The sequence below is a fragment of the Oryctolagus cuniculus genome, chromosome 6 (assembly GCF_964237555.1).
Source record: "Oryctolagus cuniculus chromosome 6, mOryCun1.1, whole genome shotgun sequence".
NCBI classification, from domain to species: domain Eukaryota; kingdom Metazoa; phylum Chordata; class Mammalia; order Lagomorpha; family Leporidae; genus Oryctolagus; species Oryctolagus cuniculus.
In genome coordinates, this window is record NC_091437.1 from 38,684,821 (window position 1) to 38,700,720 (window position 15,900).

The 15,900-nt window shown below is 48.7% G+C and overlaps 1 protein-coding gene across 1 annotated transcript in view; it reads right to left on the reverse strand.

Moving 5' to 3' along the window:
• Positions 1–7,054: 7,054 nt before the first annotated feature.
• Positions 7,055–15,900, reverse strand: part of ATOX1 (antioxidant 1 copper chaperone) — a 39,269-nt gene continuing 30,423 nt past the window's right edge. Inside the window, exon 5 of the transcript XR_007918994.2 lies at positions 7,055–10,075. The gene's annotated coding sequence lies outside the window, so the exon portion shown is untranslated. The remainder of the gene's footprint in view (positions 10,076–15,900) is intronic.

Below are 15,900 nucleotides of genomic sequence, written 5' to 3' on the forward strand. Positions count from 1 at the left end.
AATGATCCATTTGTGGAAAAATGGGTTATCAAGGGAGTGGCTTGGGGCTGGCACTGTGGCATAGCAGGTAAAGCCACTGCCTGCAGCACAGGCATCCCATATGGCTGCGTTTTAAGTCCCAGCTGCTCCACTTCCCATCCAGCTCTCTGCTATGGCCTGGGAAAGTAGTAGAAGATGGCCCAAGTCCTTGGGCCCCTGCACCCATGTGGGAGACCTGGAAGAAGCTCCTCGCTCTTGGCTTTGGATCGGCCCAGCTCTAGCCATTGCGGCCATCTGGGGAGTTAACCATCAGATGGAAGATCTCTTTCTTTACCTCTGCCTCTCTGTAACTCTGCCTTTCAAATAAATAAATAAATAAATCTTAAAAAAAAAAAAAAAGGAGAGGTGGCTTTGCTATAAAAGCAAGCTCTCCCCTCAAGCCTGCTCTCCCTCTGTGTGATGCCCTCCACCTCGCAGTGATGCACAAAGCTTCCACCAGGTACTGAGCAGATGCAACTGCCACGCTCTTGACTTCCTACCCCTAGAACTGAGAGCCAAAACCACAGTCTCAGGTATAATGTTACAGCGACAAGACACAGACCAAGGCACTATCCTGTGAAATGACCACCACAGGCAAACCTATGGAGATAGAAAGTAGGTTCAGGGCTCGGCATTGTGGTACAGCGGGTAAAGCAGCGGCCTGCAACACCGGCTTCCCATATGAGCACCAGTTCTAGTCCTGGTTTCTGTACATCCAATCCAGCTCCCCGCTAATGCACCTCAGAAAGCAGCGGAGGATGGCCCAAGTGCTTGGGCCCCTGCACCCACATGGGAGATCTGGATGAAGCTCCTGGCTTTGGCCTGATCCAGTCCTGGACATGTAAGATGTGAACCAAAGGATGGAAGACCTCCCTCTTGCTCATTCTTCCTCCCTCTCTCTCTCTCCGTCTCTCTCTGTAACTCTGTCTCTCAAAGAATAAAATGTTCTTAAAGAAAAGAAAAAAAAAGTGGGCAGCCAGGGCTGGGGGAGAAATGGCGAATGACTGCTAACGGGTGTGGATTTCTTTCTGGAGTGATAAAAATATTCTTAAGCTGATGAAGGTGATGGTTGCACAACTCCATGAATATATTAAAAACATCTGGGCGTGATGCACTGGTTTTCTGGGGCCTGCCATAACAAAGTCCCAAGGACTGGGTGGCTTAACTAATAGAAAGTTATTTCCTCACAGTTCTAGGTGCTGGAAGTCCAGGATCAAGGTGCTGACAAGGCTGGTTTCTCCCGGGACCTCCCTCCCTGGCTGCAGATGCCCGCCTTTTCTGTCTTCACATGTCTTCCCTCTGTCTGTGTCCAAACTCCCTCTTTTTCTAAGGATGCCCCTCTTGTTGGAGTAGGCTCTTCCCCCTGGACTAGCCTCATTTTGACTGCTTTATCACCTTAGCTACTGTCTCCAAAAGACTACATTCCGAGCTACCGGATGTGGAGGACACAATCCCGCCTGTAAGATATGGTACAGAAAGTGTACCTCCAGAAATCTATTAAAGGTTTTTCTTAGAAAAAGAGAACGAAAGACATGATAGCAAAGGTGGGGTGTTCAGGAGGGAGACTTGCTATTGCTGGAACCCAGGAGATGACAGAAGGAGAGAACTGTGGAGACCAACTTGAGAGCTGCCTGCAAGGCGGTGTGCACGGGCTCCTGGGGGAATCTGGTTGTCACTGCCCTGTCTGTCTCATTCCTGCCAGGTTGTGGCACAGGCTGCTTAAGGCAGCTTGCTGGTCCCTGCGGATCCGGGCCCCACCTGCCCGTCGGCCTCATCTCCCAACACTCCCCACCCCTGCACGCCCCCAGCCCCTCTGTCAGGGCCAGGATCTCCACTGCCATTGTGTACACTTTTCTCTTGGCTGGGGGGAAAGCCTGCTCACTCATTTAAGCGAATGCGCTTACTCCTAGAGGGGAAAGGCCAGGAAAAGGCAGGAAGAATGTCTCCATTTAGAATCTCTTGATCCCTCCTCAAGCACAAGCTTTCTACTTCCATGGTCCTTGGAGAGAAATGGGAGCTTCTTTAAGATGACGCTGAGCTCCTCAGGCCAAAGCTGGCTGGGGAGGGCCAGGTGAGGCTTGGACCGAATCCAGATCCGGGACCTCATGCCCCTTCACGTCCTTACCCAATTTCCAGCCCAGAGTCTTGGTCCCAAAGGCAGGCAGTATCCAGCCTCCCTGGGCTGCTCAGTTGGCCAAGGAATAAGAAAGCGGGCCCTGGGCTTGCTGGGAGGGCAGCCGAGGGGTGGGGCTGGGGTGGGGAACAGGGCAGCCCTGGAAAGGAAGGAGCCATTTCCGGGGCTCTCAAGCCCCTTCACCTGGTGACCTCCAGGGCCTCTGCAGCGCTCTCCAACTGAACACGTCATTTCCCTGATGCTTCTTTGAGACTACTGAAAGCCCAGGACAAAGGCAGCCAGGAGACGCCATTATCCAAAACACAAGGGGACAGACTCAGTTTGAGTTCCCAGCTCCTGGCTCAGCAGGGCTCAGCCCTGGCTTTGTGGGCATCGGAGGGAGTGAACCAGTGAATGGAAGATCCTTCTCTGTTTGTCGCTGCCTGTGTCTCTCTGCCTTTCAAATAAAAAGAAAAGAAATAAAATGTTTTTTAAAATTTTTACTTTGGGGGCCGGCGCTGTGGCATAGCGGGTAAAGCCACCACCTGTAGTGCAGGCTTCCCATATGGGTGCCAGTTCAAGTCCTGGCTGCTCCACTTCTGATCCAGCTCTCTGCTATGGCTTGGGAAAGCAGTGGGGGATGGACCATTTCCTTGAGCCCCTGTACCCGTGTGGGAGACCTGAAAGAAGCTCCTGGCTCCTGGCTTCGGATCAGCACAGCTCTGGCTGTTGCAGCCAACTGGGGAGTAAACCAGTGGATGGAAGACCTCTCTCTCTCTCTCTCTCTCTCTCTCTCTCTCTCTCTCTCTCCATGTGTGTAACTCTGACTTTCAAACAAAAATCTTTTAAAAAAAAGTTTACTTGGTGTAAAAAAGGTGAAATCATCCATGCATGGATCATTCATGATACCTATTCATGAACTTTTTGAGATCCCCTCCTATTGGCTTCATTTCAACTCACTTTGTCAACCCTACATAGGTTTAATTTAAAGGAAAACTCACCACTTCATGAGTGAAAACACAAGTGTCACTTGCTATACCAGGTGTGTTTGTCCTTCACATGTCCTGGCCACACCTCCCCATCTGCCCCAGGGCCAGGGCTGACTGCAGGGCCCACATCCCTGTGCTCCTGTGGGCTCTGTTTCCATTGAGTTCTGGCCAGGAGACAGCATCGGTGGGAGATAGGAAGGAGAGAGCAAAGCTGGAGTATTTATTCCCCCATTCCTCCCCTAGGGGATTATAACAGGCTGGCTGTGCTGTCCAAGGCCCAGCTCCCTCTGGTTCTAGAGCCCAGTCTCCCTTGCCTCCAGTGAGCAGCCTTAGGGATGGAACCATTCCCGTGGTTGACCCACACAGGCATACATCTTTATAAACAGCTCCTTGATTAAATTCTCAGGTTATTCACTTTGAAAGTGCCATCTGTTTGCTGCCAGAAAGCTTCTTGATATAATAATCTTAAGTAGGAAGTAATGAACAATGATACGAACATTATGCTATTAAGTTTTAATTATGGGAGTTTAATTATGGGAGTAGCAATTAAGATGTCCTCATTCCATATCATAGTTTCAGCTCTGGCTCCTGACTCCAGCTTCCCACTAAGGTAGATCCTGGGAGGCAGTGGTGATGGCCCAAGTAATTTGGGCTTCTACACCCACATTGAAGACCTAGATTGAGTTCCTAGCTCCTGGCTCAATCTGGACTGTTGCAGGCAATTCGGAAGTGAACCAGCAGATGGAAGCTCTTTGTGTGTGTCTTTCTGCTTCTCAAATAAAATTATTTATTTGTTTGTTTGTTTGTTTGAATGGTAAAGTTACACAGAGACAGAGACAGAGAAAGAGAAAGATATTTTCCATCCACTGGTTCACTCCCTAAAAGTGAACCATAACAGCCAGGGTGACGCCAGGTTGAAGCTAGGATCCTAGAATTCCATCTGGGTCTGTTACATGGATGGCAGGAGCCTAAGTACTTGAGCCATCATCTGCTGCACTCCTAGGTACATTAGCCAGAAGCTGGATTGGAAGCAGAGCAGCCAGGATTCAAACCAGCACACCAATATGGGATTTCAGAAGCTGTGCTTAAACTGCTGAACCTCAACGTCCATCCCTAGACTTTGTTTTTTACGTACATACCATAATCTAAGAACTAATCATGACAAAATAAGTTAACCTGAATCTGAATATGTTTAAAACACCAGAAAAATTAAATTAACCAAACCAGAATATGGGAAATTCTGCAAGACAAATAACAGTTTCTTCAATAAGTAAATGGCATGACAAAAGACGGTGAGGGGCAGGGAGGAACTCTAATAGATTAAGGGAGACACAAGAATGAAGTGTAAGTGCTGGCACTGTGGCACAGCAGATTAACTCACTGCCTGCAGCACCAGCATCCCAGATGAACACTGGTTCGGTTCAAGTCCTGGCTGCTCCACTTCCAATCAGGCTCCCTGCTAATGCACCTGGGAAAGAAGCAGAACACGGCCCAAGTACTTGGGCCCTGCCACCTATGTGGGAGATTTGGGTGGAATTCCAGGTTCCTGGTTTCTACCCGGCATAGTCCTGCATGTTGTGGCCATTTGGGGTTAATCAGTGGGCAGAAGATCTCTCTTTTTCTCTGTCTCTCCCTCTCTCTGTAACTCTGCCTTTCAAATAAAATTAATAGATCTTAAAAAGAAGAAAAAAAGGAAGAAGAAGGAGGTGGGGAGGAGGCAAAGAGGAAGGAAGAGGAAGGGAGGGAGGGAGGGAGGGAGGGAGGGAGGGAAGGAGGGAGGAAGGAAGGAAAGGAAGGGAAGGAAGGAGGAAAAGTAGTAGTAGTAGTGGTGGTGGTGGTAATAGTAGTAGTTAGCAATTCACTAGCTCCAGACTGACTTTCTCCTTGATGTAATCAGAAGGCTTGGGAAAGACATGACAAGAAGATCATTCACGTGGGATGTGTTATTCGTGCCAATATAAACTTCCCAGCAGAAAATGTAAGCATCCTACCCTGGGGAAGTCTGGAATTGTACAGTGAGCCCAGGACTGGGAGAGAGAGACGAGGAATCTCGTTCTCACTCAGTTGTGTTCTCACCGGAAAGCTCCTTACTTTGCATTTCCGTGAACACTACAGTTTGTGCTAGGATGCAGCGGGACAGTCCCCGAGTTCACAGAGCTTATGGTCCAGCTGTCACCACTTACAACAGAATGTGTTACTGGGCTAGTGGTGGGTTTCAAAAGCTGTGTTCTCCCTGGCCTCCTGCCTGCTCCATGGTCCTGACCCTTCCTCCCCAGACCATCTGTGTTTTAGAGCAGCTGGCAGAACAGCTGCTGTCTCCCTGACCCGAGAACACAATGTGTGGATTGGCCAGGCTGTGGGACGTTCCTGTCCCTGAAGCAGTGGTGGGCACAGCCATTCTTCTCACACACAGGTGCAAGCCTGGGAGAGGTGCTCCTGCAGGGGGAAGACCCCGGTGAGGAAGGAGCAATGGACTGAGGCTAAAATGCACCGGGCCGTGACTTTCTGACTCACTGTAAGCAGGAGGAAAATAACATTTAAAAATTCCAGTTGTACTTTTCAACTCATCCATAGGTAGAAATCAGTCAAAAAAAAAACTGTTTTAATGTCTCTTGATTTCACCTCCCACCCCCACAGAATGGGATTAGAGCACCTATCCACATAGAGCAGTGAGAAAATTCAGGGACAGAGAATTTATGTAAAATATTTAGCCCAATGCCTGACATATAAATAAGTCCCGTGGGGTGGGTGTTTGGCATGGTAGTAAAGACATGGCTTGGGACGTCCACATCTCATATAGGAGTGTTTGCTTGTGAGTCCTAGTCCCACTCCTTGTTCCAGCTTGTTGCTAATGTGCACCCTGGGATGTAGCAGGTGATGGCTCAAGTACTTGAGTCCCTGCCACCCACCTGGAGACCTGGACTGGGTTCCCAGCTCCTAGCTTCAGACTAGTTCATCCTTAGCTATGGGTATTGGGTAGAAAACCAGCGGATGGGATCTCGATCTCTCTCTCTCTCTCTCTCTCTCTCTCTCTCTCTTACTTTCCCTCAAATAAATACAATTAATAAAATTTTTTTAGCATTTTATTTTTTTTTATTTTGAAAGGCAGAATTATGGAGAGAGACTGTGAGAGAGACAGAGAGAGAGGGATCTTCCATCTGCTGGTTCACTTCCCAGACTGCTGAAACAGCCAGCACTGGGTCAGGCCAAAGCCAGGAGCCAGGAGCTTTCACCCAGGTCTCCCACGTGGGTGCTCAAGAAACAGCAGGCGTTTCATTAGCTCTTATCTGCTCAATCAGCTTACCAGACTCAGGACGCCACTTCCTAGCTTTCCCAGGCTCCCCCGAGAGTGACCTTGCTGATCACCTCTGGCACTGCTTTCATCCTTCCCATCAAACACAGCAAACTTAACCTTGGCTCCGGTCATTTACCACACGGCCCGTGAGTCATTCTCAGAGTTCAACGGCCCTAGCAGCTTTGCTTAGAAGCCCCAAGAATCCAAATTTTATTTATGACCTTCATTTAGAGTATGAACAGCCATGAAAACCAGAGCCCAGATGCTGGATGGAGTTGACCCTTGTTTCTCTTAAAGACTTTCCCAAACTCTTTTGGCAGGCACACTCAGCCCTTCTCGCCATCAGGACCAAGCAAGGCCATCCTTGTCTGCCTCGTTTTAACCTGTACTCATTCTCCAGAACAAATTGTTTTATCCTTGGTTTCAAAGAGGCACTCCCTAGAATCTCCCTGAAAATACAACATTTAGTGGCTTCCCATCTCCTTTGTGGTCAAAACCAGAATCTCAGCTCACTTCCAAAACATTCCATCACCTGTCCTCAGCTTCCACCAAAATCCTTCACGCAACTCAGGCTTGATTCATACTTCAGTGGTTATTCTCCGTACGAGCACTTGCCCACCCTTGGTTTTTCTCCCGCAATTTTAATGAATACTGCCTGATCCAAGGAAGATGTAAATATTTTAAAAATGTTTATTTATTTTATGTTTATGTATTGAAAGGCAGAGAGTCAGAGAGAAAGGTACAGAGAACAGCACTGGTTCATTCTCCAAATGTCCATAAACAGCTGAGGCTGGGTCAGGCCAAAGCACAGAGCCAGGAACTCATTTGGGTTTCCCATTTAGGCAGCTAGGACCTAAGTACTTAAGCTTCCTCCTAGGGCGCACATTAGCAGGTAGCCGGGGTCTGTAGACTCAGAGCCTGATTTCAGGCACTCCAGTATGGGATGCGGACACCCCAAGTGGTCCCAAGCACTGCACTAAACAACCACGGCCAGGTGTTAGGATTTGGTGAAGTAGCCCAGTTTCATACCCAAGGATGAGCACAGGGAGCTGGAGAGTAGCTACCCTATCTAAAGACATTCAAACTCAAAACACTTAACAATGAAGTGATAGGTACTAGCCTGGGACCTTGGTCACACCCTAGGAATACAGCTCCGAATGCAAGTGAATGTATATACAAATCCCATTGTAAAACTAGTTACAAGTAGTGTTTTACCAATTTTAATGTTTTAAAAATACTATTTTACGTTTTAAAACTTACTTTAAATGTATGTAAATGTATCTATATATATTTAAAACATATTGTTTTTATATTTATTTATTTACTCGAAAAGCAGAGTGACATACAGAGAAGCAGAGACAGAGAGAGAGAGTGATAGATCTTCAGTCCGCTGGTTCACTTCCCAAATGGCTGTGATAGCTAGATGGGGGCCAGGCCGAAGCCAGGAGCTGGGAACTCCATCTGGGTCTCCCATACGGATGGCAGGGGCCCAAGCAGTTGAGCTATCATCTGCTGCCTTCCCCAGAGGCATTAGCAGGGAGCTGAGTGGAAAGCAAAGCAGCAGGGACTTGAACCAGCGCTCTGATAAGGAATGTGGGTGTCAAAAGAAGTGGCTTAGCTGGTAATGCCACAAGGCCCACCCCTAAAACATGACACTATAATCCAATATTTGGGAAGATCTAGTTGATCTTCAGTGATTTAGAAGCCTTTGAGCATGATCCTGCTTAAGATTCAGCAGTAGACACTGGTTTATGATTCGTCTGGTCTGATTTGGGACCACCAGCACCATTTTTGTTTTTTTTTGAGAATCATGCTCTGATTTTCTTCTTGGGCAACATCCTGATCTGCACCCTCAGACCTGCTCAGAAAAAGCACAAGTGACCAGGCTAGTCCATCCCGTTCCCTGGGGCCACAGTAACTCTCCCAGCATGGACATGGGATGGAATGTTGCAGCTGCAACAGACAATCTGGCGGGTTCCTCCCAGCCCGAGTAGGAATGATGCAAGATCAGAGAAGCAGCAGCCTTCTGAAGACCACAGGGGAGGTTACATGGACATGAAGCCACGATGCAGAAGGGCAGAGTGAAGAGAAAGCAAGAGACAGGAAGAGACGCTCACAGAGACAGAGAGGACAGAGAAAAGACAAAGAAAGAGACAGGCATAAGACTAGCAATAAAGACAAGACAGGAGTGCATGCTCGTGCATGTGTGTGTGAGAGAGAAAGAGAGAGAGCATGCGAGACAAAGAGTGAGACAGAGCGAGAGACACAGAGAGACAGAGAGACAGAGACAAAGAAAGAGATGGGCATAAGACTGAACAATAAAGACAAGAGAGGGGGCCGGTGCCGTGGCTCACTTGGCTAATCCTCTGCCTGCGGCGCTGGCATCCCGTATGGGCGCCGGGTTCTAGTCCCGGTTGCTCCACTTCCAGTCCAGCTCTCTGCTGTGGCCCGGGAAGGCAGTGGAGGATGGCCCAAGTGCTTGGGCACCTGCACCCACATGGGAGACCAGGAGGAAGCATCTGGCTCCTGGCTTCAGATTGGTGCAGCGCTGGCGGTGGCGGCCATTTGTGGGGTGAACCAATCGAAGGAAGACCTTTCTCTCTCACTGTCTATCTCTATCTGTCAAAATAAATAAATAAAGACAAGAAAGGAGTGCATGCATGTGTGTGTGTGTGTGAGAGAGAGAGAGAGAGAGAGAGAGCAAGAGAAGCAAAGTGAGACAGAGAGAGAGTGAAAGCGAGAGCAAGAGAGACAGAGAGAGACAGAGAGCACCAGAGAAACCGGCCCTGGAACTGTGGCCTGGGCCCCTGGAGCAGACACTGCTGTTTACATTCTGGTCTGCCCATATCAGCAGACCTGGTTCTGCTCAGGGAGTTCCACCTCCAGCCCCAAATACTCAGCTTCCCCCCTCACAAGGCATGGAGGCCATGTGACGTGGTTTCCCCAGTGATTTCTAAGCAGAAATCAGTGTGTGGCTCTTCTGGGAAAGCTCTGAAAGGAGGGAGACTTTGCCCTCTTCCCCTCTTCCTCCTCCTTGGCTGGCAGACTTGGGACGAAGCAGTGTCCAGGGGAATGCGCTCCTTAAAGCAAGGCTGTCTGATGGGATCTCAGCCCGTCACACATCGCGGGGGCCACACTGCTTGCAGAGGGAGACTGAAAGAGCTGCAACCGGGTTTTTGTGGTACATGTGATGCACAGCCCTACTTCTGCGCGTTTCCTCTGCATGAGCCCGTAAATCCCCTTTTGCTTACACTGGCTGGGGCTGGGTTTTCTGTCACTTTCGCAGAAGTCCACTCTCTGACTGTGAGGGGACCTCTCGTGAAGTCAGCAGCCGTAGAGCTTCTTCTCCCCTCTATGAGACCAAGAGGGCAGCCACTGTCCCCCTGAGAATGGGCAGGAGAGTCACGGCAGGCGGAGGGGAACGTGGGCGTGCAGAAGGTTTGCTGGCTTCAGAAAGGAGCGGCGCTGTGTCTGGGCTGCCGTCTGGGTCACACAAATAATTTTGCTGACTCGGTGGCCAAGTTATGTGGGGAGGCTCCTCCAAGCTGAGCAGACGGTATTGGGCCCTTCTGCCTCTGGGGCTTGTGGAGAGCTGCTTTCTTTGCAGAGCTGGGCCTCTCAGGACTTTTCCTCTTTCCCGGTGCAGGGCCAGGGAGGGGACTGGGGAAGAAAAAGAATTCATGGGAGCGGGAGCAAACACTGGAATCAGGAGGATCTGGATTTAAGTCCGACTCAGCGCCAAATTGCTGGGGGCCTTGAGCAATGTGTTTCATTTCTCTGGGACTCAGTTTGCTTATAAGTCAAACAGTGACGATCATACTAACTCATAGGCTCGAGTAAGAATTAGCCAGGAAGGAACTGTGTAAAATGAAACCCACTGAGGAAAAAGAGGTTTATAGGAACTGTGTGTTTTACTATCTTTTCAACTTCTTATGCAGCTTATGATTGTTGCAAAATCTATAATTCTTTTAAAAAGGTTGAAAAATGGGGCCGGCACTATAGTGCAGCAGGTTAACGCCCTGGCCTCAAGTGCCGGCATCCCATATCAGCGCTGGTTCAAGACCCAGCTGCTCCACTTCTGATCTACCTCTCTGCTATGGCTTAGGAAAGTAGTAGAAGATGGCCCAAGGCCTTGGGCCCCTGCACCCACGTGGGAGACCCAGAGGAAGCTCCTAGCTCCTGGCTCCTGGCTTTGAAGCGGCGCAGCTCTGGCCATTGCAGCCAACTGAGGAGTGAACCAGCGGATGGAAGATATCTCTCTCTCTCTCTCTCTCTCTCTCTCTCTCTCTCTCTGCCTCTACTCTCTCTGTGTAACTCAGACTTTCAAACAAATAAATAAATCTTTAAAAAAAAAAAAGAGGTTGAAAAAATTAATTGGAATGGTGTGAGCATTTGGCGCGGGGTTAGGTAGCTGTTTGAGACACCTGTATCCCTAAGGGAGTGCCTTGCTCCAGTCCAGCTACAGCATTTCAAGGTTCTCACCTATGCAGGGTCAGCACCTTTGCAGATTTCCGCTGGATCAGTCTATAGTGCTGCTGGATGGCCATAAGCAGACAGACTGAGTCAATGCTCTTGCAAATATCAGTACCACCCACGCACACCTTGTCTGCAGGTCCAGCTTCTGCACCAGCGCAAAGTTTTATATCTACCCCTCAGGGCCAGGGTACTAAACCAGGCTCCTACAGGTTGATACACCTCAGGGCCAGGGTACTAAACCAGGCTCCTACAGTTTGATACACCTCAGGGCCAGGGTACTAAACCAGGCTTCTACAGATTGATGAGGGTCATGAAATCGGGACAAAGGGTGTGACATCTAGACAAAGCAGTGCAAGGCAGCGTCTTCCTCACACAGGTAGGCATTTGCTCTCAGCACAGAAGTCAAAGTACAGGCTCTGCCAGTGTGCTGTGTGAATACAAGCTACGGTCCACTCCAAATAACAATGTGTTCTTGGACAACTTACTTATCTGGATGGCAGTTTCCTTACCTACAAAATGACAAACGAGGGGCTGGCATTGTGGTACAGTAGGTAAAGCTGCCACTTGCAATGCTGGCATCCCAGTTGGGTGCTGGTTCATATCCCAGTTGCTCCAGTTCCCATCTAGCTCCCTGCTAATGGTCTGGGAAAAGCAACAGAAGATGGTTCAAGTGTTTGGGCCCCTGCCACCTATATGGGAGCCTAAAAGATGCCCCTGGCTCTGGTCTGGCCCAGCCCTAGCCATTGCAGCCATCTAGGGAGATGAAGGATCTCCCCCGCCACCACATCTTTCCCTATCTGTAACTCTCATTTTTAAATAATAAATAAATCTTTAAAAAAAATGACAAACTCGAGAAAGAAAGTATCTCATGGTTAACAGAATTCAACGAAATAATGCAGGTACAGAGCCTGGAATATAGCCAGTGTTTTAAATTCACCCAATGATGATGCCTTGGAAAGCATCAGACAAGCAGTACCAGGCTCCACCCTGCTCTAGGTTGCTGGGCACTTCAAGTAAACCTCCCAGCCTCTCTGGGTCAAGGGCAGCACGACCTTTCTCCCGTGAGGATTTCTGTGACTCTGGAAGGAACATCTGAGCCACTCCCTGCTAAGAAGCAGGCGCTGCTTGGAAACCCTGAGTTTTCAAGGCCTCCATAAACTACACCTCCTTGGGGGAACTCCCAGGCCCAGAGGGAAGAGGAGGCTGATGACAGAGAGTTTTCAAGGTACTTGGCTGGGGCTGTGCTGACTCCAACAATGAGCACCGTTCTTAGTTCTAAAGGCAACTAGAAGGCCCTGCCAGTCTCCAGAGAGAGAGGAAGCCCTCAGTAAGCTCATGAGCAGGGGCAGGAGCTCCACAGAATTCTAGAATGGCAAAGCTGCGCAAGCTCTTAGGGAGTTCCTGGGTCACATTCTGTGAGTATTTCTGTAGTTTCAAAAACTATTAGTGCTGATGCTGTGGCACAGTGGGTGAATCTACTGCCTAACAGTGCTGGCATCCTATATGGGCATCGGTTCAAGTTCTGGCTGTTCCATTTCTTATCCAGTTCCCTGCTATGGCCTGGGAAAGCAGTGGAAGATGGCCCAAGTCCTTGGGCCCCTGCACCCACGTGGGAGACCTGGAAGAAACACCTGTCTCCTGGCTTCAGATCAGTGCAGCTCCAGCCGTTGTGGCCAATTGGAGAGTGAACCAGTGGAATGGAAGATCTCTCTCTTTCTGCCTTTCCTTCTCTATCTGTGTAACTCTAATTTTCAAATAGATAAATTAAAAAAAAAAAAAACTATGAACATTCATCTCACGTTGCATACCTGCAGCTGTGTTTAAAATTGTGACTGAGAAACAGCGAAGATGCCTACATTAGCCACAGTTCATGTTGCAACAGATCAGAGGCCAAAATCCACCAAGCCGCTGTGGCACAGTCTGCGGGCTGTCCCCTAAATCTACCCTTTCCTTTTCTCCCTGGCTGTGGAAACTGCAGGTTAAAGACTGTTTTCTACGCTTCCTTATGGCTAGGTAGGGCCATGCAGTCAAGTTTTGGTTAATGGGATGTAAGAGGAAGCTGTGGGTGTGACTTCTGGGGGCTTCTTTAGAAGACAGGGAGCACACCCTTCTCATCCCTCTTCCTGTGCTCTAATACGGCCACAGCGGTAGAACTCAAGGAGCCGACTCGGGCTTTCAGTTGGAAACATCACATCTGGGATGACGGACACGGGGTGAAAGAGACTTGGGTGCTGGGTATCGTTGAGTCACCTTTACTTACTTGCTTAAGCTAAGTGCCCTGGAATGCCTACCTGCAGAATTCATTTACATGAAGAGATATAGACTTTCGTCTTATGTAGGCGACTCTGCAATAGTACTTCAGAAAGTTCATGGAAAATGTAATTAAAAGATAAGTTTGGCACAGGCATTTAGCCAAGCAGTTAAGGCACGAGTTAGGATGTCCATGTTTCATAGCAGAGTACCAGGGTTCATGCCCCTCTCTGACTCCTGAGTCCAGTTTCTTACTGATGTGGACTCTGGAGGTAGTGGTGACAGCTCAAGTCATTGGGTTCCTGCCACCCACATGGGAGACCTGGATTGGGTTCCCAGTTCCCAGTTTCAACCCAGCCTAGCCCTGGTGCTTCTGGGCTTTGCACAATGAACTAGCAAATGGGAGCTCCCTGCCTGTCTGTCTGCCTCTCAAATCATAAATACAAGACTTTTTTTTTTTTAAAGATAAGCTTATTTTGGGGGCAATGCTTTGGTGCAGCAGGTTAAGCTGCTGTCTACAGTGCTGGCATTCCATATGGGTGTCGGCTCCAGTCCCAGCTGCTCCACTTCCAGTCCAGGTCCCTGCTAATGTGCCTGGGAAAGCAATGGAGATGTCCCAAATGCTTGGGCCCCTGAACTCACATGAGAGACCTGGAAGAAGCTCCTGGCTCCTGGCTTCAGCCTGGCCCAGCCCCAGCCATTGCAGCCAAGGGGGGAGTGAAACAGCAGATGGAAGATCTGTTTTTCCTTCTCTCACTGTAATTTTGACTTATAAATAAATAAATAATTTTTTTAAAAAGAGATGTTTGTAGCAAAAAAAATTGAAATCCAGTTGAAATATACATGAAAAATGTATATTATGAAAAAACCTCACACAGATTTTTTTCAAATTTTGTGCCAAAATAAACTTAATCTTTTAATTCCATTCTCCTACAAGCTTTTTGCAGTACCCTAATATTTGGGGTTTTTGTCATTTTGTGCCAAACCCAACGGACATGTTTGTGTTCCTCAATGATTGACTTTTTAAATTTATTTTGTTTATTTAAAAGATATACAGAGAGAAGTATAGCCAGAGAGAGAGAGAGAGAGAGAGAGAGAGAGAGAGAGAGGTCTTCCATCTGCAGGTTCACTCCCGAAATGACCACAATGGCCACAGCTGAGCTGATCCAAAGTCAGGAGCCAGGAGCTTCATCCAGGTCTCCCACATGGGTGAAGGGGACCAAGGACTTGGGCCATCTTCTATTGCCTTCCCAGGCCATAGCAGAGAGCTGGATCAGAAGTGGAGCAGCTGGGTCTTGAACCAGCACCCATATGGGATGCTGGCATTGTAGGCCGGGGCTTTAACCTGCTGTGCCACAGCGACAGCTCGTGAATGACTTTATGAGGCATTAGCACGGTACTATTTTTATAACTTACTGGCTAATTCTAAGGAAAACCCACACGTAATCATCATCCAAGTCAAGACACGGGGTTCTGCAGCTGTTCCATTGTCCTGCCCCAATCACAGTTCTCCCCTGCCTCCTAAAAGCTGCCTCCTTCCTGACTTGTGAACACTCCCATGCTATGATGACGGAACATCCCCTTAAAAACATTCTGGCCAAATGCCACGTTTATCTGTTTTACATGGGATGCTGCTTAAGACTTGGTTTGACAGAAGGCTTCCTCTGGTCAAAGAACTGACAAATAACTGGGACAGTCTGCCTTTCCCATTTTACAGGGGAAGAAAGAGGGAAAAAGACTTTCTTTTTAAAAAATAATTAACAAGGCCGGCGCCGCGGCTCACTAGGCTAATTCTCTGCCTGTGGCGCTGGCACACTGGGTTCTAGTCCAGGTTGCCCCCTTCCAGTCCAGCTCTCTGCTGTGGCCTGGGAGGGCAGTGGAGGATGGCCCAAGTGCTTGGGCCCTGCACCCGCATGGGAGACCAGGAGGAAGCACCTGGCTCCTGGCTTCGGATCAGTGTGGTGCACCAGCCGTGGCGGCCGTTGAGGGGTGAAGCAGTGGAAAAGAAGGACCTTTCTCTCTGTCTCTCTCACTGTCCACTCTGACTGTGAAAAAAAAATAAAAATTATATATATTTAAGGTATATACCATGACAGTCTGATATATACACACATATATGCATATATATATATATATATATATATATACATTGGAAAGGACTTTCTTTTTTTAAATTTTTATTTATTTATGGGACTGGCACTGTGGCATAGTGGTTTAAGCTACCGCCTGTAGTGCTAGCCTTCCATATGGCACCGGTTCAAGTGCCGGCTGCTCCACTTCTGATCCAGCTCTCTGCTATGGACTGGGAAAGCAGTGGAAGATGGCCCAAGTGCTTGGGGCCCTGTACCCATGTGGGAGACCCAGAAAAAGCTCCTAGCTGCTGGCTTTGGATCGGCCCAGCTCTGGCTGTTGTAGTCAATTGGGGAGTGAGCCAGCAGCTGGAGGACCTCCCTGTCCCTGTCCCTCTCCCTTCTCCTCTTTCCTTCTGTCTCTGCCTCTCTGGAACTCTGCCTTTCAAATAAATAAATAAATAAATAAAAAGCTTAAAAAATAAAAGAAAATTTATTTATTTGACAGAGGGAGGGAGGGAGGGAGGGAGGGAGGGAGGGAGGAAGAGAGAGAGAGAGAGAGAGAGAGAGAGAGAGAGAGATCTCATCTACTGGTTCACTCCCCACACTCCAGCAAGCCCAGAACTCTGTCTAGGTCTCCCACGTGGTGGCAGGGACCCAACCACTGAGCTACCCAGGATGGGCATCAGC